The 22,647-nt window shown below is 41.6% G+C and overlaps 1 protein-coding gene across 6 annotated transcripts in view; it reads left to right on the top strand.

Moving 5' to 3' along the window:
• Nucleotides 1-318: 318 nt before the first annotated feature.
• Nucleotides 319-22,647, top strand: part of celf1.S (CUGBP Elav-like family member 1 S homeolog) — a 51,057-nt gene continuing 28,728 nt past the window's right edge. Inside the window, exons 1-2 of one of the 6 annotated variants that reach the window (XM_018259357.2) lie at nt 319-502; nt 9,087-9,144. The gene's annotated coding sequence lies outside the window, so the exon portion shown is untranslated. 6 annotated transcript variants of the gene reach the window in all.

Raw genomic sequence — 22,647 nt, 5'->3', positions numbered from 1 at the left:
AACGAGCTTTTTAATGATAAATAGCATATTTTTCAAAAAAAATAAAAGTGAATTCCCTCATATATATTTTATATTTATTTTATTTTACGAGTCTGATGGTATTTAAGATATTTTTCCACACGGCTCCATGTTAGCAGTTTGTTATTGCACTTTAGTTGCCTCAGGCACCAGCTCTGACAGATGACAAGAAACTCGCTGCCAGTGGATCCAGTCCTGCTATCACTAAACCATGTAAACGCCGGACTGGATCGCCTTTTGACCAATGAAGCCGGAGGCGGCCGATTTTCCCTGACAAGCAGTTTCTCTCCCGCCTGCCCGTAGCACAAGCCCAATTATTGGTCGCTTCCCCCCACTCCCCCCTCCCATGTAGGCCGACTTGGTGGATCCGCCCGGAAGTGCCGCCATTTTGGAACCTCTGCGCACAGGGAGAGTGAGAGCGGAGCGTGACCCGGGGGACGGCAAGCGGGAAACCGGAGCTGAGGGCGGCTCTTCCCCCCACTTGGTAAGTGGTTATGGGAAGGCGGGGTCTTTCAAGTTAGGGTTCACGGAAGGGTTCTCTCGCCTCAATCTCAAAGGAGTTGTTGCTGGGTAACGGGATCTCCGCCCCACCCGAGTAACGGGACGTAAGGACCGGGCGGGGAAACCAGGTGTATTCTGCTGCTCGTGGGTCCTGGTCAAATGTGGTTACCCTGTCCTTTCTGCCTCAGTCATAAATATATATATTTAGCGCTTCAGCTGCTATTGCCGAACTACAAGCCCCAGCATTCCCAGCGGCGCCGCATGTGGAATATTCCTGCTTTGCTTTTTCTGCATTCCTCCAATAACTAATGACATATTTCACCCCTGGCCCTGGTGTGATTGCCCCCTGCAAGCCTGGCCGCCCTCCAGCTGTTAATATACTTCTAGAACAGGGATCCTCAGCCTTTTGAACCCATGAGCAACATTCAGAAGTAAAAGGAGTTAGGGAGCAACACATGCATTCTTGGGCTGCCAAATAAAGGCTGTGATTGGCCATTTAGTAGCCCTGTGAGGATTGACAACCTTCATTGAGGCTCTGTTTGGCAGTACACGTTTTTATTCAACTAAAACTTGCCTGGAGTTCAAAAATAAGCCCCTGCTTTGAGATCACTGGGAGCAACATCCAAGGGGTTGGAGGACAACATGTTGCTCACAAGCTACTGGTTGGGGATCACTGCTCTAGAGTCGGCCCCGTTCCCCTTATGTGTAACTGCACGATTGGTCTCGGTCTGTTCCCTATAGCCTTGCTTGTTCTCCAGGTCTCTCCTTGCTACATTGTTTCAGGAGTCAGAACCAGCAGGGCAAAAAATGTAAACAGGGGGTGGGGTATTGGAAAGTTGTTTAGATCTACAAATTGCCGGCATTAAGCAACAGCTGTGCCGGTGGTGAGAGTCAGACCCACAGGTGGCTTGTGCTTTACACACTCACTAACACCCTGCCATGTGTAAGAGAACTTGCCTCAGCATGTGGCTCTGTCTAGATGTGCAGCAAACACCTCAACCAAGGGGGGCCGCTCCAAGCTCACAATCTGCTCACATTTATGGGTGGTGCTCTATCTTGGAACCTTGCTGCAATCCTTGGTATCCGTAATCCATAGATTTATAGAAAATCAGATGGCGAACACACAGCAGCATTCGTGCTAAATGGTTGAAGTTTTATTGAGATCCCCACAACGTTTTGGAGGCACAGCCTCCTTTCTCAAGTGCCTCTGAAACGTTATGGGGATCTCAATAAAACTTCAACCATTTAGCACGAATGCTGCTGCGTGTGCCATCTGATTTTCTATAAGTGTATGGATTACACAATCCCAGATAGCTGCTACTAAACGTCCTCCCGGGTCCTCAATCTGCGGCGTCCCCGCTGCATATCACATTCAAGACCAAAGGAAATTCGTACGCGTTTCGGGAAACAATCCCTTAAGCTGGCCATTGATGTAAGGATTTTTAAAAGATCCGATCGTCATCGCGAGACCACGATTATCTCGAAACGATCGTTCGAATTGTCCATCAACTAAAAAGAACATTTGCCGGGAAAACAAAGGGGGAGCTGCCTGCTTGTCCCTGCAAACATAGATAGATTGCACTGGGACCGATAAAGATTTTTTTTAACTTGGCCGATCAGTTTTCGGACAGATGTCGGACGAAAGATCGTAAGACGTACGATCGTTCGAATCCCACTAACCGCACGATAATTTGACGGATTGGTCGGACGTTCGGCAAGAGAACTCTTTGCGTCTATGGCGAGCTTTAATCATAAGCATGCTTATGATAAAAGGAGAATTCAACCCTTAGGGTAGGGACACACTGGGCGATTTGGGGAGATTTAGTCGCCTGGCGACTAATCGCAGCGACTTTTCTCCCCGAATGCCTCCCCTCACTCTGCGCCTGGATAAAATGAAAAGTCGCCGGTGCTAATCACACACGGCGATTCGTTTTCTGAAATCGCCCGAAGTTGCCTCACGAGGAAACTTCGGGCGACTTCGGAAAACAAATCGCCGCGTGTGATTAGCGCAGGCGATTTTTCATTTTATCCAGGCGCAGAGTGAGGGGAGGCATTCGGGGAAGATTGGTCGTGGAAAGTCGCGGCGATTAGTCGCCAGTCGACTAAATCTCCCCAAATCGCCCAGTGTGTCCCTACCCTTAAAGAAAAAAACCTGTACCCCACCCCAAGGTTTGAAATCTTCTTTAATCATAAGCAAGCCTATGATTAAGGGATTGATGCCCGAAACGCGTAAAGTGTACGAAGTTTGCTGTTTACTGCAATAAACCTTTGGGCAGGGATCACTGACTATTTGGGAGTTCTCTTTCTAAGACTCCATGTACATGTTCATCCCATTAGCGTGGGCAGTAACAGGCGGCATTCTCCATAATGGATTCAATGCAACAAGAAATTAGAGTGCTCTTACTCGTACAGGTATGGGAAACAGCTGTTGTGATGGTGCTCACTGATAGGTCTCTAGCCTGCAACTGGAGACGTGTTTGTAGTCAGACTGAAGAACTTAGCGGCACAACTTGAAGTTGTAATCAAAAAAAGAACAAATTTATTTAGCCCTCCAAAATGCAAGGCAGACGAGGCGTGAAAAAGGGCCCAGTGGGATCCGAAACGTCGCCTGCCCTGCATTTTGGAGGGCTAAATAATTTCTTTCATTTTTTGATTACAACTACTAGTGTGCCGCTAGTTCTCCATAATTAGGGAATCTAGGGAGGGAAAGCGCATGACTTTTTTTGTCACAAAACAAGGAAGTAAAAAAAAATGTTTTCCCCTTCCCACCCTTAATTTGCATATGCAAATTAGGATTTGGTTAGATATTCGGACAAATCTTTTTTGCGAAGGATTCGAGGGTTTTTCCAAATCTAAAATAGTGGATTCGGTTCATCCCTATCCATAATAGATGACTTGAGGCCGTACAGAGTGTAAACCGCCACAACCAGACTGTTAGAAGTGGGATAAACACTACATATTTATTTAGTACAGGCGATGTAACATTTGGGGGCAAGCCCATCATCAGACATGGTTTAGGGCAATCTTAAAAGGTTGTGAGCCCGCGACATTGCAGCATGTTGGTTATAGTTCCATTCAGTAGAGGCTGATGGATCTGGGCAATGGCCCACTGAGTAATATACACAGAGGTGGTGGAAAATGCCCAAACTCCGTGGCTTCCCTGCGGCGACCCAATGCCAAGGCTCAGGGTGACTTTTACTACCACATAGGCCACAGCCTCAGGCTGATTTTTATTCCTTAGCAACCATCCCCTCATGCTGATTTTTATTCCTTAGCAACCGTCCTCGTGTCATTGTGGTATCTGTCAGCTCCCTTGCCACTCTTTTCCAGTTCATGCCCCTCTTGGAGGGTCCAAGTTTTGGTCAGGGTCCCCTTAGGTTGTGACTTGGTTACAGATATATTATTATTAACATGTATTTATATAGCGCCAACATATTGCGTAGCACTGTGTATTAGGAAACGTTGCTGTACGTATCAGTATATCGGAAAGAAATTCGCTGTTCATCCCAAATCTCCCCTTAATTGACCTTCACACTGATGTTTCAGGTGTATCAAGGAAAGCAGAGAGGTGTACTTTCAAATGTAGACTCTCCCTTGAATGATTAGCTCAGCATTGTAACTCGGCAGCGCTACTCCCTGCACCATTGGGATGGGATGTTGTTGGTGACCTACTTTTCCTATTGAGTCTGAGCAAGCAGTGTTGCACTCGTAAGGGCTCATAGATATACCGTGTCTATTGGCTTCTGGCTGTGTGTATATTCTATGTGATGACTCCTTGATGCGTGTGACGGGCGCATGATGCAAGTACATGCCTTTTTCATTCTGCATCGTTGCTTACAGTTCTGGGTTTTCCGTTAATGGTAAAATTGGCATCACGCGGCAGTGAATGGGGATGCATTCTGCATGGGTAATTGGCAGTGCACAGCATGGTAGCGCCATGAGCCGATGTACCGGGCCTGTTGATGAGACAGGAATCCAAGTTGTGCGTGACCGCTGTAAACAGTGCAGCTTATTCTCCAGCTCCAGTGTTCCACATCCCATTGCTTACAACTCCCTGCTGTTGGCTGGCAGAGAATTCTGGGAGTCATGTGACATTCCTTCCTTTGTGCTTTTGCCTTAAGGTCTTATTGTATGTCTCTTATCTATTATACCCGGCTTTACTCCTCTTTAATCTCCCCCCAGCAGCAAGCTCTACTCTCTTATGTAATGTTGCTACTACCGCCCATGATCCTGGTGTTGTTGCTTCCTATACCCCCTTTCTCCAGTCTAATTAGGCCTTTCTGCCCCCACATTACTACAACACAATGTACTGCTTGTGGGTTTAGGAATGCTTCTCTTTCAATGCTGCCTGTGTTATTCTATTGGTTGGTTAGAAAGAAAGGAACAGGCCGTATGTGCATGGTGGGCCGACGGTCCCAACAACTGCCATGTATTATGGTTATTAGTTGAGTTGCCAGTTGGGGGCTACACAAACCAGTGTATGACCCACGACCCAATTGGTTGGATAGTTTGTGTTTTGCTGCCTTTACACAAGGCTGTTTGGTGTTGTATCTCGTGGCTATTTTGACTTTGCGTGAGTACTTCACTATGGATGGCCCCTGCAGGCAACCATACTGAGCAGTGGGTCACAGGACTTGTTTTGCAGTTTGGCTGTTGGTTGTGGCTACCAGCTGTGTTTATGGGTTAGTGTCATGGCTATCACTCGTGTGTGTTCTACTCCATTGGGACAGGTTGTTACAATCAGTTTCCCTGTGGTTCAGTTTGGCTAACCAGGGCCAGCTCATGCACGCTAGATCAGAATTGGACATTTTACTGTACAGGTATATGATCTGTTATCCTGAAACCCATTATCCAGAAAGCTCTGAAATAGTGGAAGGTTGTCTCCCCTAGACTATATTTTAATCATATAATTCAAGTACCTTGTACTTGATCCAAGCTAAAATATAATGAATCCTTAATGGCGGGAAAACAATTCTACTCTTTTTATATTTTTTTTGATACAGTAGAACCCCCCATTTTACATTTTTGAGGGGACCAGGAAAAAATGGTGTAAAATCAGGGAAATGTATTCTGCATAATATATATGTGGGACGACAAAACAACAATGTAAAATGAGGGGAAACGTAAAATCAGGGAATGTAGAATTGAGGTTCCACTGTATATATGTTTAAAAGATTTTTTTGTAGCAGACTTGACTATTGAGATTCAAATTAAGGGAAGCCCTCTTATCTGGAAAAGCCCAGGTCCCAAGCATTTTCGGTATCAGGACCCATACCTGTACTGAGGTATATGGGAACAAGATACAATAGAACCCCAATATCACGTTGCCCCTCAAAACGGTGTAAATTCCTGGAAAACCTTGGAAAAGAGAGCACAGCTGGCCTGAATGGTATTGGCACAATCCGGGGACGTAATACAGGTACGGGACATGTTATCCAGAATGCTCAGGACCTGGGGGTTCCCAGGTAGCAGATCTTTACGTAATTTGGATCTTCATATCTTAAAGGAATTGTTCAGGGTAAAAATAAAAACTTAATAGATAGATAGTATGTGCAAAATAAAAAAATTTTTCTAATATAGTTAGTTAGCCAAAAACGTAATATATAAAGACTAGAGTGACTGAATGTCTTACATAATAGCCAGAACACTACTTCCTGCTTTGCAGCTCACTTGGTTTCCACTGAATCTGAGCTGCATGCTGAGGGTTAATTGGAAACTCATTGAACAGTTATGTCCCATGTGGCCCCCCTTACAGTCACAGACTAACTCATAGTTAGAGAGCTAAAAAGCAGGAGATTCTGTTCTGTTATGTTATGTTAGACATTCAGTCACTCCAGTCTTTATAGATTACATTTTTGGCTAACTAAAAGAAACATTTATTATTTTGCACAGGTGTTCACACAAGTAAATGCCCCTAAGATGGTAATTACCCCTCATTGCAGAGTCAGCGCAGCAGAGATCACAGGGGCCATCTTCAGTGCTTTGGAAAACTTCAGAAAGTAAGCGGCGCATGCGCCGAAAGCCACGGAAATTAACGGAGACCCAAATATTCCGAAGCACCGCAAGATGGCGCCCATGAGCTCCGCTGCGCTGACTATGCAATGTGGGGGAATTACCTCCTTAGGGGCATTTACTTGTGTGAACACCTGTGCAGGGGGTAGCAAGGAGGGGGGGACTATGGAGGGAAGGGGGTAGGGGTTTTTATTAGAAAAGGGGTTTAGTTCTCCTTCAAGTCTGCTAGAAAATAATTTAAATATTAAATAAACCCAATAGGCCAGTTTTGCTTCCAATAAGGATTAATTATATCTTGGGATCAAGTACAAGCTACTGTTTTATTATTACAGAGAAAAAGGAAATCAATTGGAAAAATCTGAATTATTTGATTATAATGTGGTCTATGGGAGACTTTCTGGATAACGCATCCCATACATGTATCCGTCCTACATATGGGCAGCCTAAGGAACTCCTGGCAAATTGCATGAAGTTGGTGGAGTTCATGTAGAAGATGCTCAGGCCAGTGTGATTTTCAGAGGAGTGCCAGCTCAGGGTCCAAGGTTATGGATTATATTCCCTGGGGGGTACCTAACAAATTGCCACCCCCTAGTGAACAACTTTCCTTGTTTGAAATGGCATCTTCTGTTTTTTCTGGGCTGTGGAGCTGGCGGGGGCCACATTATCTACTCAATAGAATGGAGCTTCTAGAGTCCCATAATCATTTTTTTGTAGAAAAAAACTAATATATATATATATATATCAGTCCATGAAAGCACTCACAGCAGTTGCCATCAAGCGTGTATCAAAAAGTCATTTATTAGCGCATGGTATATAAATTATTTTTTTTCTTTTAAATTCAGTTTGTTTTCTTTTCTAGCAAGCGTCTGTATGTAACTTGTGTGCACAAATCCCTTCGTTGCATAAGGCCCTGTGCACTTTGGCATCCGGCCTGTTAGTGCATCTCCAAGACACACAATCACGTGCAGTTCCATTTGTTTTTTAATCGAGCAATACGATTTTTTTTTTTTTTTTTGTGAGGGAAACACTTTCCAGCGTCAAATTGAATCCAGCTGTGACGTGAAAATAAAAGGACTGAAGCATAACAAAAAAATTAGGCCTTTATGTTCTGGTTTTCATTACAAACCTGATGATCTTTAAGGAAGATCTGTTCCTCTGCAGATGCCCCAGTAGCCCCTCGTCTTCTTTTTACTGATTCCCAGCACCCGCCTGGGCTGCTGTCAGTTACCTGAGCTTAGGCACCCACTTATAATATATTGTATATACTATAACATATACAAGGGCAATTAATAATTAAAATTTTCATTACATGGCAACTCAAAATCCAGTGCATTTGGCATAATTTAGGAATCACGGGGTTCCCAGTCAGCACCCTTCACCACCAAATCACTTTAGTCTGATGCACGTTCAACGGTTTCCACCTTCAATCCGTTCAGTCAAACCACATTAGTTATTGACGGCACCAGTCAATGGTTTCTTTGGTTAAAATGCCTTTATTAGGACATGGGCTCTGACCCCAAACAATTGGCAACGTTTCAGACCACACGGTCTTTTCTCACACGGTGGCTTGAGCAAAGACCGTGTGGTCTGAAACGTTGCCAATTGTTTGGGGTCAGAGCCCATGTCCTAATAAAGGCATTTTAACCAAAGAAACCATTGACTGGTGCCGTCAATAACTAATGTGGTATAATTTAGGAATCAGCCCTGTGTCATCAGCTTCTGTGACCGATAAACCTCATGCTTGGTGATTTCCCACATTCCCTAAGTTTAGCTTCCTAACAGCAGCCCAGAGTACACTGAGCATGTGCAGTGCCACTGACACACAAAAGATGAGCAAGATGGGGGCGGGGCATATTTGAAGACTTGCATCTTACTGTTACAGCACTGCTGAGCCTCTTGGCTGGTACAGTTCAGTACAGTTTTTTTTTTTTAACCTGTGAGCCACATTCACATGTAAAAGGAATTGGAGAGCAACACAAACATGAAAAAAGTCCTTGGGTGCCAAATAACAGCTGTGATTAATAGTTTAATATATTAAATACAGCATTTTAAGCCATCCATTTGTAGGCTTTAGTTCTGTAAATCTCTACTGAATGTTCCAAAAATGTTCGGCCTCACCAAAAACAACTCTGTACAGGTATGGAACCTATTATCCAGAATGCTTGGGACCTGGGTTATTCCAGATAATGGATCTTTCTGTAATTTGGGTCTTCATACCTTGTCTACTAGAAAATCATATAAACATGAAATCAACCCAATAAGCTGGTTTTGCCTTCAATAAGGAGTAATTATATCTTAGTTGGGATCAAGCACAAGCTACTTTTTTATTATTACACAGAAACAGGACATTGTTTTTAAAAATTGGGATAAAATTGAGTCTATGGGAGACAGCCATCCCATAATTCGGAGCTTTCTGGTTAACGGGTTTCTGGATAACGGTTCATATACATGTGTGCCCAAACATATCTGTCCTTTGCTAGCATTAGTGTGCCATAGTCCTGCATGTGATATGTCCTAAATATGTGTAAATACAGCCGTCTCCTCTTTCTCCATAGGTGCAAGTAACTTTCAGGGTCATCTGATCTTCAGGACTCTGATCAAGAAAACGCTAATGTAAGTCTTTTTCGATATGTTTATATGAATGAACACTGATCTCTATGCACCTTGTACCTGTGGTCTTGTCGAAATGCATTCATTCTGATCAGAACCGCAAATATCCAGCTCCATGATGAACCGTTCCCGCACTTGTTTATCCATTGTGCACTGAAAGGTCCAGTAACATCACAAGTGAATTTACATCGCACGTATCTGTTTCTAGCTCAAATAGGGGGTGTTTATCCAAGATCTATGAAATATTTAGTTATATCTAAATAAAAACCAGGACTTTTTCCTCTGAAAGAAGATATTTTAAGTTCTAATGGCCATAATTACAAGGTGATCACATTTAGGTGGTGGCGAATCTGTGTTTTAAGAATCCACAGAATTTGTAAACGGAGATAAACTTTGAGTAGCAATAACTGACTTTGGCTCATTTCTCTCTCTCCGTGCATCACCATGTGCAGTGGGAAGCAATAGAGGGTTCACTGGATATGACTGCAACTGTCAGCACCCATTCCTTAAAGGGATACTGTCATGGGAAAAAAATGTTTGTTTTTTTCAAAATGAATCAGTTAATAGTGCTGCTCCAGCAGAATTCTGCACTGAAATCCATTTCTCAATTATTCAATTTTGAAATCTTACATGGGGCTAGACATTTTGTCAATTTCCCAGCTGCCCCTGGTCATGTGACTTGTGCCTGCACTTTAGGAGAGAAATGCTTTCTGGCAGGCTGCTGTTTTTCCTTCTCAATGTAACTGAATGTGTCTCATGGGACATGGGTTTGTACTATTGAGTGTTGTTCTTAGATCTACCAGGCAGCTGTTATCTTGTGTTAGGGAGCTGCTATCTGGTTACCTTCCCATTGTTCTTTTGTTTGGCTGCTGGGGGGGGAAAGGGAGAGGGGTGATATCACTCCAACTTGCAGTACAGCAGTAAAGAGTGATTGAGGTTTATCAGAGCACAAGTCACATGACTTGGGGCAGCTGGGAAATTGACAATATGTCTAGCCCCATGTCAGATTTCAAAATTAAATTTAAAAAAATCTGTTTGCTATTTTGAGAAATGGATTTCAGTGCAGAATTCTGCTGGAGCAGCTCTATTAACTGATTCATTTTGAAAAAAATTTTTTTTCCCATGACAGTATCCCTTTAAGAAGCAATCAGGTGCAGCCCATTTGGGGGTGTGGTGGAGTGTCCTTGCTGACTGGCGGCTATGGGTTGTCTGAGGAGCAATTATTTGCCAAGTAACACTGGTGTCTAAGAGAATTTCATCACAAGGGTTAATCAGGGCTGGAGTAAAAGTGGCCGTACACGGGCAGATTAAAGCTGCTGCTATTAGTCCTTTAGACTGATACGGCAGCTTATCTGCCAGTGTATGGGGCATTCCGACGGGTCTCCTCGGTCGATATCAGGCCAAGATATTGATGGTGAATGAGGGCCGCCTTGGCTAGTTGATGTGGTCTTACAACTCGTCAGTGCCCATTCTCTTAGTTGTAATCCAATTGTTTTGCCATTGGGTTCGGATTAACCCTATATCACCCTGCCGTTGGTGGGCATATCGGGGACCTCGTCAAACAAGTGGATCTTCTCATGGCCACCCTTATTAGCTATGGGCAGTTGTGTAGGGGAGCACTCTGGTTCTTAATGTATTTTAAAATAGTTGTTCACCTTCCAAATACTTTTTTCCAGTTAAGTTGTTTTCAGATTCTTCACCATAAACAGACTTTTTTCAATGGCTTTCCATCTTTAATTTTTTAATGTCTGGCAGCTCAATGATACAGGAGCGTCTGAATTGTTACAATTTGCTCCATTTAGTTGAAACATTTTAGTTGATACAATTTAGTTGATACGTTTCTCGGCAGTATCTGTAGGAATATTAGCAACTATTGGATCAATTCGAACAGCTGCCTTTCATGAAAGTGGACAAAGATCAACTAAATGTATCAATTTATAGAAAGAGGTCAGCGCCCCCCCCCGTGCTGCTTTAAAAGGTGAAAAAATGAAAAGTTACACTTAAATATTAGAAAACAATCACAAATAGAAAATAATTGGGAAAAAGTCTCTAATTTAAAAATGATGAAGAAAAAATGACCAATTGAAAAGTTGCTTAGAATTAGCCATTCTATAACATTTTAAAAGTTAACTTAAATTTGAACCATCCCTTTAAGGTATCCAATTTATGGAAAGCCATTATCTGCAACACCCATGTCCCAAGCATTCTGGATAACAGATCCCATACCTGTATTATTATTATTTATTCATGTTTTTAGCTTTTTATTCAGCAGTTTCAGCAATCATATTGCTATGGTCCATATTACCCTAGTCCCCCGTGCATTGATTTGAATAAAAGACTGGAATATGGAGAGGTCTAAATAGAAAGATGAGTAATAAAAAGTAGCAATAACAATACACAGTAGGAGTTTGGGTCAGTGACCCCTATTTGAAAGCTGGAAAGAGTCAAAAGACGGCAAATAATTAAAAAAAATATCTCTATCTATCTATCTATCTATCTATATATATATACACACACAAATAAAAATAAATGAAGTTGCTTAGCATTAGCCATTTTATCATAAATAAACGATAACTTAAAGGGGAACCAACCTTTTAAAATATATATATTTGTGTATTTTTTTTTTTTCTTTGCTCCGGAGGCCAGTGAGGCACAATCCCATACATATATACAGTTCTGTATAAATACATAGGGAAGTTTGGGGGTCAATCAGTATCATGAATTGGTAACAGCAGGGGCCTAACACAAGGCCATTTGTAATTTGCTGGTGACAGTGGGGAACTGGAGCCGGTCGCATTCCTTCTCTATTGGGAGCAGATGAAAGGTAAAGTGACAGACAAAACTGTCTTGCAAATGAATATAAATGAATCCCACATTGTAGCTCTTCTTTCTTGTCTCGCTCATATTTCCTTTGATTCCAAACTCTTTCTCCTGACCAATGAGCACATGGCCTAGTTATCTTCATGTGTTTTGGGGTAGGAAATCTATTAAGACAGTCCTCATTCCCATATGATATCCAGAGATTTGGCCTGTGGTCGGTAATATTCCAGAACTAACCCCCCCCCCACCCTTTTTATTTTCTTTTAACCAAATCTAATCATGATGTGTGTGTGTGTGTGTGTGTGTATATAGTTGATAAAGTACCCCCTCTTGTAAAATATAAGGATATTATAAGTTACCGAGGAGTTTCATGACCATATAAAAACACGAGGCCGAATTTATACAGGTCATGGAACTTCGAATATCCTCATATTTTGCAACTGGGGTACTTTATTTATTATAATACACAAGTTTCAGTGAGTCATGTGACAAATGACATCAGAACTCACCGTTTATAACTGATGACATCAGAACTCACCGTTTATAAGGATATAATTTACAGGATATTCATGGCTTTTGTGTATTATTTATATATGTATGTATGTACTGTATGTATGTGTGTGTGTGTGTGTGTGTGTGTGTAAAATTTAGGTTTGCTTATAGTAAAATGTACTATTGGTATTGGTGAGGCTACAAAATTTGTATGGACAGTATTTGCAGCGGGTTTGCACTTAAAGGGGTAGTTTAAGTTAACATTAAGTTTTAGTATTTTATAAATTGCCCAATGCTTAGCAACTTTGCAAATGGTCTTCCTTTTTCAATTTTAAATGTCTTTGAATTATTTGCTTTCTACTTCGGACTCTTTCCTTCATTCAAATGGGGGCCATTGACCATGGTAGCCAAAAACATATTTGCCAGGCTACAATGTTATTGTTGCTTTTTATTAATGTTCTATGCTTGCCCTCTACTTTTCTTATTCCCCATCTTTGGTTCAAACCACTCTCTGGTTGCTAGGGTAAGACCCTAGTATGGCCAATTCTAAGCAACTTTTCAGTTGGCCTTCATTTATTTTTTAGCGTTTATGCATTATTTGACTTTTTTTCCCACTGACCCCATCTAAGAAACAAATGCTTTGTGGGGCTACATATTTCTTGTTTTTGCTACTTTTTATTACTAGTCTTTCTATTCAGGGTTCTCCTATTCATATTCCAGTCTCTTTTTGAAATCAGTGCATGGTTGCTAGGGTAATTCTGACCCTAGTAACCAGATTGCTGAAATTGCAGACTGGAGAGTTGCTGAATAAAAAGCTAAATAACTCAAAAACCACAAATAATAAAAAAAGAGAAACCAATAGCAAATTGTCTTAGAATATCATTCTCTACATCATACTAAAAATTCAAGTTCAACAACCCCTTTAAACAGGTGTGGTTGTTCAGGTAGGTATAAGCAAGACATCCCTTACCCTAACTGGTCTTCATTCATTTTTTACTTATGTCTTCTTATGACTCATTCCAGCTTTCAAATTAGGGGTCACTGACCCCATCTAAAAACAAATGCTCTCTAAGGCTAAAATGTATTGTTATTGTTACTTTTTTTAGCGTTCTTTCTATTTATATTCCAGTCTCTTATTCAAATCAGGGCATGGTTGCTAGGGTAATCTGGACCCTACCAACCTGATTGTTGAAATTGCAAACTGTACATCATACTAAGAGGCAGATTTATTATTGTTTGAACGGTAAATCCGAATTTTCAAATGTATTTTTGTGTCAAAACTCACAAATTCGAATTTAGAAGTCAATGTCAGAGGTCCGTTGACCCATCTTGTTAATAGAAAAATTTGATTCAAGTTAAGTTCAAATCCGAATAAAATTTTCGGGTCTTTCCTATTCAATTATATTTTTGACGGTCAACATTTTTCATAAATAACCTCCCATTCGATTCTGATTTATTGGAGTAAAACAAAAATCCACATAAATTCGAAATTCGTCCTTTGTTAAATAACCCCCTAAAAGTTATTGTAAGGTGATCAACCCCTTTAAGTGATCCTGAAATATTGGAATAGCAGTTAGCTTTGCCTTTGGATTTTTCACTTTGCTTTTGGAACATCCATTCATTTTAATTTCCAGGTGCTGCCCAAGCTACAGTGTGCTCTTCACATTAGGAACGCCTTATTTTTATATTCTGCATCTGAATCGGCCCATGAACAAAAGGCCTTTCGGGTCACTTGTGCTTTCAAGATGTATGAATAAAGAATGTGAAACACTTCCGTACATGCATCCGTGTCTGCATTCTTTTTGCACATGAAGCTTTTCCCCCACCCTGCAAGAGGTTTTTATTAGGCTATTGTTTTTAAAGGAGAACTAAACCTTAAAAATGGCATATTTTACATGCTGAACTTATTGCACGAGGCTTAAAGGAGAAGGAAACCCCCAGGGCGCTAAACCCCTCCCCCTCCCCTGTGCTGCCGAATGTCACGAAGTGAAATCGGAAAACTTCGTGACATTCGGCGCATGCGCAGTAGAGCCGTACCGGTACCTGTTCCTACTGCGCATGCGCCAGAAGACGCCGGTCAGAGCAGGAAGAAGACGCGCGTGGGAAAAGATGGCGACTGCGAACTCCGTGGACAGGACCTGCGCAGAGGGGTGAGTAAAAAGTTAGGGGCATTTGCCCAGGGGGACAGGTAGGCCAGGGGGGAGGAGGGAGGGGGGGCAGCACAGGGGAGGGGGGGAGGGGTTTAGCGCCCTGGGAGTTTCCTTCTCCTTTAAGTTTCAGCTTGTCAATAGCAGCAATGATCCAGGAATTCAAACTTGTCACAGGGGGTCACCATCTTGGAAAGTGTCTGTGACACTCACATGCTCAGTGGGCTCTGATTGGCTGTTGAGAAGCTAAGCTTAGGGCTCGTCACTAATTATCCAGCAGAAAATGAGCTTCCCTGGCTGTAATATAAGCTGATGCTACAGGTTTGCTGATGATTAAATTCTGATGCTAATTGCACTGGTTTCTGTTCTTTCCTTCTATTGTGTACACTTGGGCTTCTGTATCAGATTTCCTGTTTTCATCTCAAACCTTCAGGGCTAGGGCTTGAGCATGCTCAGTTTGCTCCTCTCCTCCCTCCCCTTTACGAGTTATAAGTGAGCAGGAAGTGATGTCACACCAACCTAATATGGCAGCTGCTATCCTAAACAAACAGAGAGAGCACTTAGAGCTGTTTACTCGGGTATAGTAAAGCATTCTGCAGAATAAATATAGTGGCTAATCAATTGGCAATAAACTGCTTCAGTAGCTTTCCTTCTCCTTTAATCATTATCAGTGTGTATCCATTTTACACAGTGTATCCATAGCTGGCTGTCCAATACAAACTATAGATTAGGGTGTTCTTATACACTAGAAGCTTTTCTGTGCACCCGAAAATGTTACCCATGAGCAACTGCCAGCCTTCTCTGCCATATAGGAAATGGCAGCCTCAAAGGCATTTATTCTTTTTCCACGCAGAGGATTATTGTTGAGTGCAGCCATGCGCGAGATGCCTTATTCTATGCATGTAATTAGCGATGGCTTGAATCTTGACCTCTTTAAAACAGCACCCTTGGGCATGACCGTTTTCTTTACTGAACACATGATCATGTAAGTCTATTGGTGGGTCTTTATAGATGCGAAGTTCCTGCCATTCTGATTGGGCAGTTGGCCTGGATCAACAGAACTGTAAAGCGGCCGGACATGTGTATGGTTCGGACTTGTTCTCTAAAATGTTTTGTGACGAGCTGAACCATTCGTCAGCAAGGCGGGTGTGTTCTGCAGGCCTTTTTTTTCCTTATCAGCAAGGCAGTGCCACGTTGGATAAGGCCATGATAAAAGTCAGGAACATTAAATACAAGTTCCTTGTGTAGTGCTGCCAGCTATGAGTGTGTGCCGCCCTCTGAGCATTGTGGGAATCTAGATGACATTTGCCCATAGTGCATGTTACAGCGTGTGCCCCAAAGGCTCATGGGCAGTGTACAAGAGGTCAGTATTACAATGTGCTGTATTGTACCCCCCATCACAGCCATCCACAAAAGGCTCTGTGTGATTTCTGTAGATGTGCATGGTCATGAAGGGGTTAAAGGGCAACTGAAAGAATGAAACGAAAGCGAATGTCTTTCTAAAGCTGGCCATAGACACACAAATCCTATTGTAAGAATCGAGGATTTGTACGATTTTCGGATCGTGTGTGGCGTGTGCCGACATTTTTTGTCCGACGGAGATCGGTCGTATGGTTGATCGGTCAGGGTTGATTTTGACCCGACCGACCCCGCCGGAGCCCATTGTGCATCTTAATCGGCCATACGCCCGAACAATCAGATTACCCCCGACATAGACATGCTCGTTAATTGCATATCGGGGAAAGATCCGTTCGTTTGGTGATGTTGCCAAATGAGCGGATCTTTGCGTCTATGGCCACCTTAAGCAACCTTCCAATATACCTTCATTTACACATTTAACTGCTTCCAATGTTATCTGTAATTAAAAGGCAGTGTTGATGCCCTTCTGTTCTTTGATTTCTCAACAAAATCATATTTTGAAATTATATAATATTTTGAAACAAATACCAGGAGTCTGTTCCATTAATCAACTGGTTTCAGGAGCCAGAACGTGCAGTGCAGAGACTACACAGCCAGACAAATACTGCTTTTATTGCAATTACATATACAGGTATAGGATCCAGAAAGCTCCTAATTATCTCCCATAGACTCCATTTTATCCAAATAATCCAAATGTTTTAAAATGATTTCTTGTTTCTCTGTAATACTCAAACAGCCCCTTGTACTTGATCCCAGCTAAAATATAATTAATCCTTATTGTAGGCAAAACCGGCCTATTGGGATTAATTATTCGATTATTTTTTTAGCAGACTTAAGATATGAATATCCAAATTACAGCAAGATCCCTTATCTGAAAAAAAGGTCCCAAGCATTCTGGATAACTGGTCCCATACTTTTATATAGTGTGTGTATGTATATATGTTAAAACCCCAAAATATTTTTTTGCCTAATTAAAGAAACCATAATCCTACAGAACTTTGCAAATATAGATCAATTACAGATTTTCTATGGTTTAAGTTGTTTGTACGGGATCCATTATCCAGAAGGCACCATAAAACGGAAAGTCCATCTCCTATAGACTCCCGTTCCGTTATAATCAAATAATCCAATTTTGTTAAAAAATGATTTCCTTTTTCTCTGTAATAATAAAACAGTAGCTTGTACTTGATCCCAACTAAGATATAATTAATCCTTATTGGAAGCAAAACCAGCCAATTGGGTTTATTTAATGTTTACATGATTTTCTAGTAGATTTAAAGGGATACAGTCATGGGGGGGGAAAAAACATTTTCAAAATTCCAACAGAATTCTGCACTGAAATCCATTTCTCAAAAGAGCGAACCGATTTTTTTTTATTTTCAATTTTGAAATCTGACATGGGGCTAGACATATTGTCAATTTCCCAGCTGCACCAAGTCATGTGACGTGTGCTCTGATAAACTTCAATCACTCTTTACTGCTGTACTGCAAGTTGGATTGATATCAATCCGGGATTTCAGTTTTGAAAAAAACATGTTTTCTGATGACAGGATCCCTTTAAGATATGAAGATCCGAATTACCGAAAGATCCGTTACCTGGAAAACCCCATGTTCCGAGCATTCTGGATACTAATAGCTGGTTTTTCTTCCAATAAGGATTAATTATAACTCGGTTGGGATCAAGTACAAGCTACTGTTTTATTATAACAGAGAAAAAGGAAATCATTTTTAAAAATTTGGATTTTTTGGATAAAATGGAGTCTGTGGGAGACAGCCTTTCCGTAATTTGGAGCTTTCTGGATAATGGGTTTCCGGATAACAGATCCCATGCCTGTATTAGGTTTTCTTTTATAAGGTATTTTATTTTGGGCTTGACTTGCCTTTTAAAACCACTGTTGATAAATGTGTATTGGGAAATGGCTTTGTTATTGCATAAAGAAACTACAGTCAAAGGGGAACTGGAGGCCAAAGCTGACTGTGTTTCTGGTGGTTTCTTTGCAACGCAAGATTACGTGTGACTTGCCGATATTTAAATGTCGCTGTTTCAGCTGCCACAATGGAGTTTCGTGCCCTGCCATTAGCACGGAGCAGTGAAAGCTTCCTGATTGCTGGAGGGAAGTGTGAAAATGACTAGTCCTGTAATGATGTGGGGGGGGGGGGCCACATGCCGACAGCTGCCTTTTGCCTTCAGGCCATGACTGGGCCGCGCACACAATGCAGCACAACTGCTTGTTTCCCAAGTAACGCTAGTTATTCTCGCCAGAAATAGAGATTCATGGGGATTTTCGCTCATTTAGCACCAGTTTATACTAGAATATATTTTGTCGGATGTTAAATGTATTTTTAAGGAATGCATCAAATACATGATTTGGTTCAGGATTTTGCTTTTTTCAGCCCAATCCAAGTGCCTGCCTATAACAAATCCTTAAAATCATGTGACTGTCACGCAAACAAAGAAGTTGCCATTTCCCTTTGCCTGCAGTTCTTTTTTTTGTATATTCAAATTAGTGGTTGGAATCTGCTTGGGGCACAGGCACCACTACACGTTTGGGTAAGAATGCACAGGGGCACAGGCCCTCCTAACTGTTTGACCCAACCTGTTTGAGTAAGAATGCACAGGGGTACGAGAGACCCTACGTGTTTGGGTGGTGTTTGGGTGAGAATGTACGGGGCTACGAGAGATACTAACTGTTTGGGTGAGAACGTACAGGGCTACGAGAGATACTAACTGTTTGGGTGAGAACGTACAGGGCTACGAGAGATACTAACGGTTTGGGTGAGAACGTACAGGGGTACGAGAGACTTTAACTGTTTGGGTGAGAACGTACAGGGTTACAAGACACCTTAACTGTTTGAGTGGGAACGTACAGGGCTACAAGAGACCCTACGTGTTTGGGTGAGAACTTACAGGGCTACGAGAAACCATAACTGTTTGGGTGAGAATGTACAGTGGTACAAGAGACCCTAACTGTTTGGGTGAGAACGTACAGTGGTACGAGACACCTTAACTGGGTGAGAACGTACAGGGCTATGAGAGACCTTAACTGTTTGAGTAAGAACACATAGACAACAAAACGTCACCTTTACGGTGCAGCAAATGTGAAATGCTGCTTGAATTTGTAATAAATCCCTGTTTTGTTTAAAGGGTAAGGCATTTTTTAGTAGCAGTATGCACCAAATGTTGCTGTCTTAAATATATTGATAAATGGGTTGAGTGCAGAGGACTCTTGTATTTGACTATTTGTAAGCAATCAAGCAATAGTGGACAATGCCTGCTACTCTCTCACCCACTTTTAGGGCAACTTGAAGAAGATGGCCAGAGGGAAGCGAGTGCTAGGACATGGCAACATATATGTTAATAATTGACATGTATCATAGTGATGAGGTTTCCTCCATTGGAAGCCGTTGAATATATTCACAAATAAAGCTACTAGGTGTTTCTGTGGGCAGATAATAGGAGCAATGTTCTAGTATAACTTTACACCCACACTGTGAGCAGCCTCATAAATACAGCAGATCAAGTTGCTTTCACTATCCGAGCTTATCTATATTCTGTGTACTATCTTCTCTTTCCCCCCTTATTAACCTTCTAAATGGCCCTTAACCTCCCTGGCACCTGAGCTGAGCCTGAACCACAAAAGAGAGAGAAGAACACGGATCCCAAACCCACAATTTAAAAAGGGGTTGTTCATCTTTCAGTTAACTTTTAGTATGAAGTAGAGAGTTATATTCTGAGACAATTTCATTTTTATTATTTGTGTTTTTTTCAGTTATGTAGCGCTTTATTCAGCAGCTCTCTAGATCGTAATTTCAGCAATCTGGTTGCCAGGGTCCAATTTACCCTAGCAACCATGGACTGATTTGAATAAGAGACTGGAATATAAATAGGAGAGGCCTGAATAGAAAGAGGAGTAATAAAAAGTAGCAATAACAATAAATGTGTAGCCTTACAGAGCATTTGTTTTAAGATGATGTCACTAACCCCCAATTAAAATCTGGTAAGAGTCGGAAGAAGTAGGCAAATAAGTAAACTATAAAAAATAAATAATTATGAATGAAGACCAATCGAAATGTTGCTTAGAATTGGCCATTCTATTACCTACTTAACCTAAAGCTGAGCCATACCTTTAACATGTTTGGCTGTACAGCTGTGGGTTCTGTTATCCAGAATGCTTGAAACCTGAGGTTTTCTGGATAACTGATCTTTCTGTAATTCAGATCTTCATACCTTAAGTCTACTAGAAAATCATGTACACATTGAAGGGATGGTTCACCTTTAAACTAACTTTTATTATGTTATAAAATGGCCAATTCTAAGCAACTTTTCAATTGGTTTTCATTATTTATTTTTTAGTTATTTGCCTTTTTCTTCTGACTTTTTGCAGCTTTCAAATGGGTGTCGCGGACTCCCTTCTAAAAATCGCATGCTCCGTAAGGCTACACATGTATTGTTATTGTTACTTTTTATTCCTAATCTATTCAGGCCTCTCCTATTCATATTCCAGTCTTTTATTCAAATCAATGCATGGTTGCTAGGGGAATTTGGACCCTAGTTACCAAATTGGTTAGAATGCAAATTGAAGAGCTGCTGAATAAAAAGCTAAATAACTCAAAAACCTTCAATAATTAAAAATGAAAAAAAAATGCAAATTGTTTCAGAATATCACTCTCTACATCATACTAAAAGGTGAATAACCCCTTTAAAATAAACCCAATAAGCTGGTTTTGCTTCCAATAAGGATTAATTATATCTTAGTTGGGATCAAGTGCAAGCTACTGTTTTATTACACAGAAAAAGGAAATAATTTTTAACATTTTGGATTAATTTGGATATAATGGAGCTTATGGGAAACGGGCATTCTGGAATTCTGAGCTTTCTGGATAACGGATCCCATAGGAAGGGAAGCATAAAAAACTCTGGATAACCAAATATTACTTGGTCCCTTTCCTATGCTGATGATAATTATTACATTGCATATGCTTATTTTTCTTCGGAGCATAAACATTCCTGGATAGAGAAAAGTTAGTTTACTGTGACTTGTACCACCCCCCCCCCCAAGCATTCAGTTGGAAAATCCTGCTTCCTGTATTAGAATAAAGTAGACACAAGTAGCGCAGGGAAAGGGATAATGGGGCAGGTTTTTAAGAGTTTATGGGTCACTTGCCATTGCAGTCCATTGGAATGATTGACGTGTATTGTGCTCGCCAGTATTTCCCTTTGGTAAAAACACAAAATCTTGTGTATAATCAGAAGCCGCTCACAAAAAAATGGTGGCAGAGTAATAAACAGTTTTACCTTTTTTTAAACCAGGCCCGGCCCATCTAAAATCTGTCCCTCAAAGGTAAAATCAATGCCATGGTATTTAAAGGAAGAGTTCAGTGTTAAAATAAAAACGGGATAAATAGACTGTGCAAAATAAAAAAATGTTTCTAAAATAGTTAGCCACAAATGCAAACTATAAAGGCTGGAGTGGCTGGATGTCTAACATAATAATCAGAACACTACTTCCTGCTTTTCAGCTCTCTAACTCGGAGTTAGTCAGTGACTCTAAGGGGGGGGGCACATGGGACATAACTGTTCAGTGGGTTTGCAATCGATCCTCCGGATTGAGCTCAGATTCAAAAGCAACAGTTATGACCCATGTGCCCCCCTCAAGTCACTGATTGGTTACTGCCTGGTAACCAATCAGTGGAAACTAAGAGAGCTGCAAAGCAGGAAGTAGTGTTCTGGCTATTATGTTACACATCCACTCACTCCAGCCTTTATACAATACATTGTTGGCTAACTATATTTTATTTTGCACAGCCTATATGCCTAGTTTTTATTTTTATACTGTGTTTAAACCTGGTCCACATTACACCAAGCCTTAACTCTCTGCTCCTCGTGTGCTGCTGTTGCCTTTGTACTATATTCCCAAGCTTTTAATACGTCTGCGATAAATTTTTGGGTATGATTGTCCAACAATACAGACCATACTTCTTTTTTTATTTCCCGATCCTGAAAGTGTATTGTCTGTACATCCAGTGGAAATGGACCCAAAGTGTGATTTAACTAGTGAAATATTTTCTCATTCTGTATCTGCGATTTGGGTCCCATAGGCTCCTGAAGGCTTGCCACAGACATGCATCTAGTGAATCTCATTGGCACCCCTTGCTGGTCCTAACCCTAATTCCCCTTGCTGGCCCTAACCCTAATTCCCCTTGCTTGCCCTAACCCTAATTCCCCTTGCTGGCCCCAACCCTAAATCCCCTTGCTGGCCCCAACCCTAATTCCCCTTGCTGGCCCCAACCCTAAATCCCCTTGCTGGCCCCAACCCTATATCCCCTTTGCTAGCCCCAACCCTAAATCCCCTTTGCTGGCCCCAACCCTAAATCCCCTTTGCTGGCCCCAACCCTAAATCCCCTTTGCTGGCCCCAACCCTAAATCCCCTTGCTGGCCCCAACCCTAAATCCCCTTGCTGGCCCCAACCCTAAATCCCCTTGCTGGCCCCAACCCTAAATCCCCTTTGCTGGCCCCAACCCTAAATCCCCTTTGCTGGCCCCAACCCTAAATCCCCTTTGCTGGCCCCAACCCTAAATCCCCTTGCTAGAATTTGAAGTATTTGCTGTGCCTGTGTAGGCCACGTTA

The sequence above is a fragment of the Xenopus laevis genome, chromosome 4S (assembly GCF_017654675.1).
Source record: "Xenopus laevis strain J_2021 chromosome 4S, Xenopus_laevis_v10.1, whole genome shotgun sequence".
NCBI classification, from domain to species: Eukaryota; Metazoa; Chordata; class Amphibia; order Anura; family Pipidae; genus Xenopus; species Xenopus laevis.
This window is presented reverse-complemented; position numbering and strand designations above follow the sequence as displayed.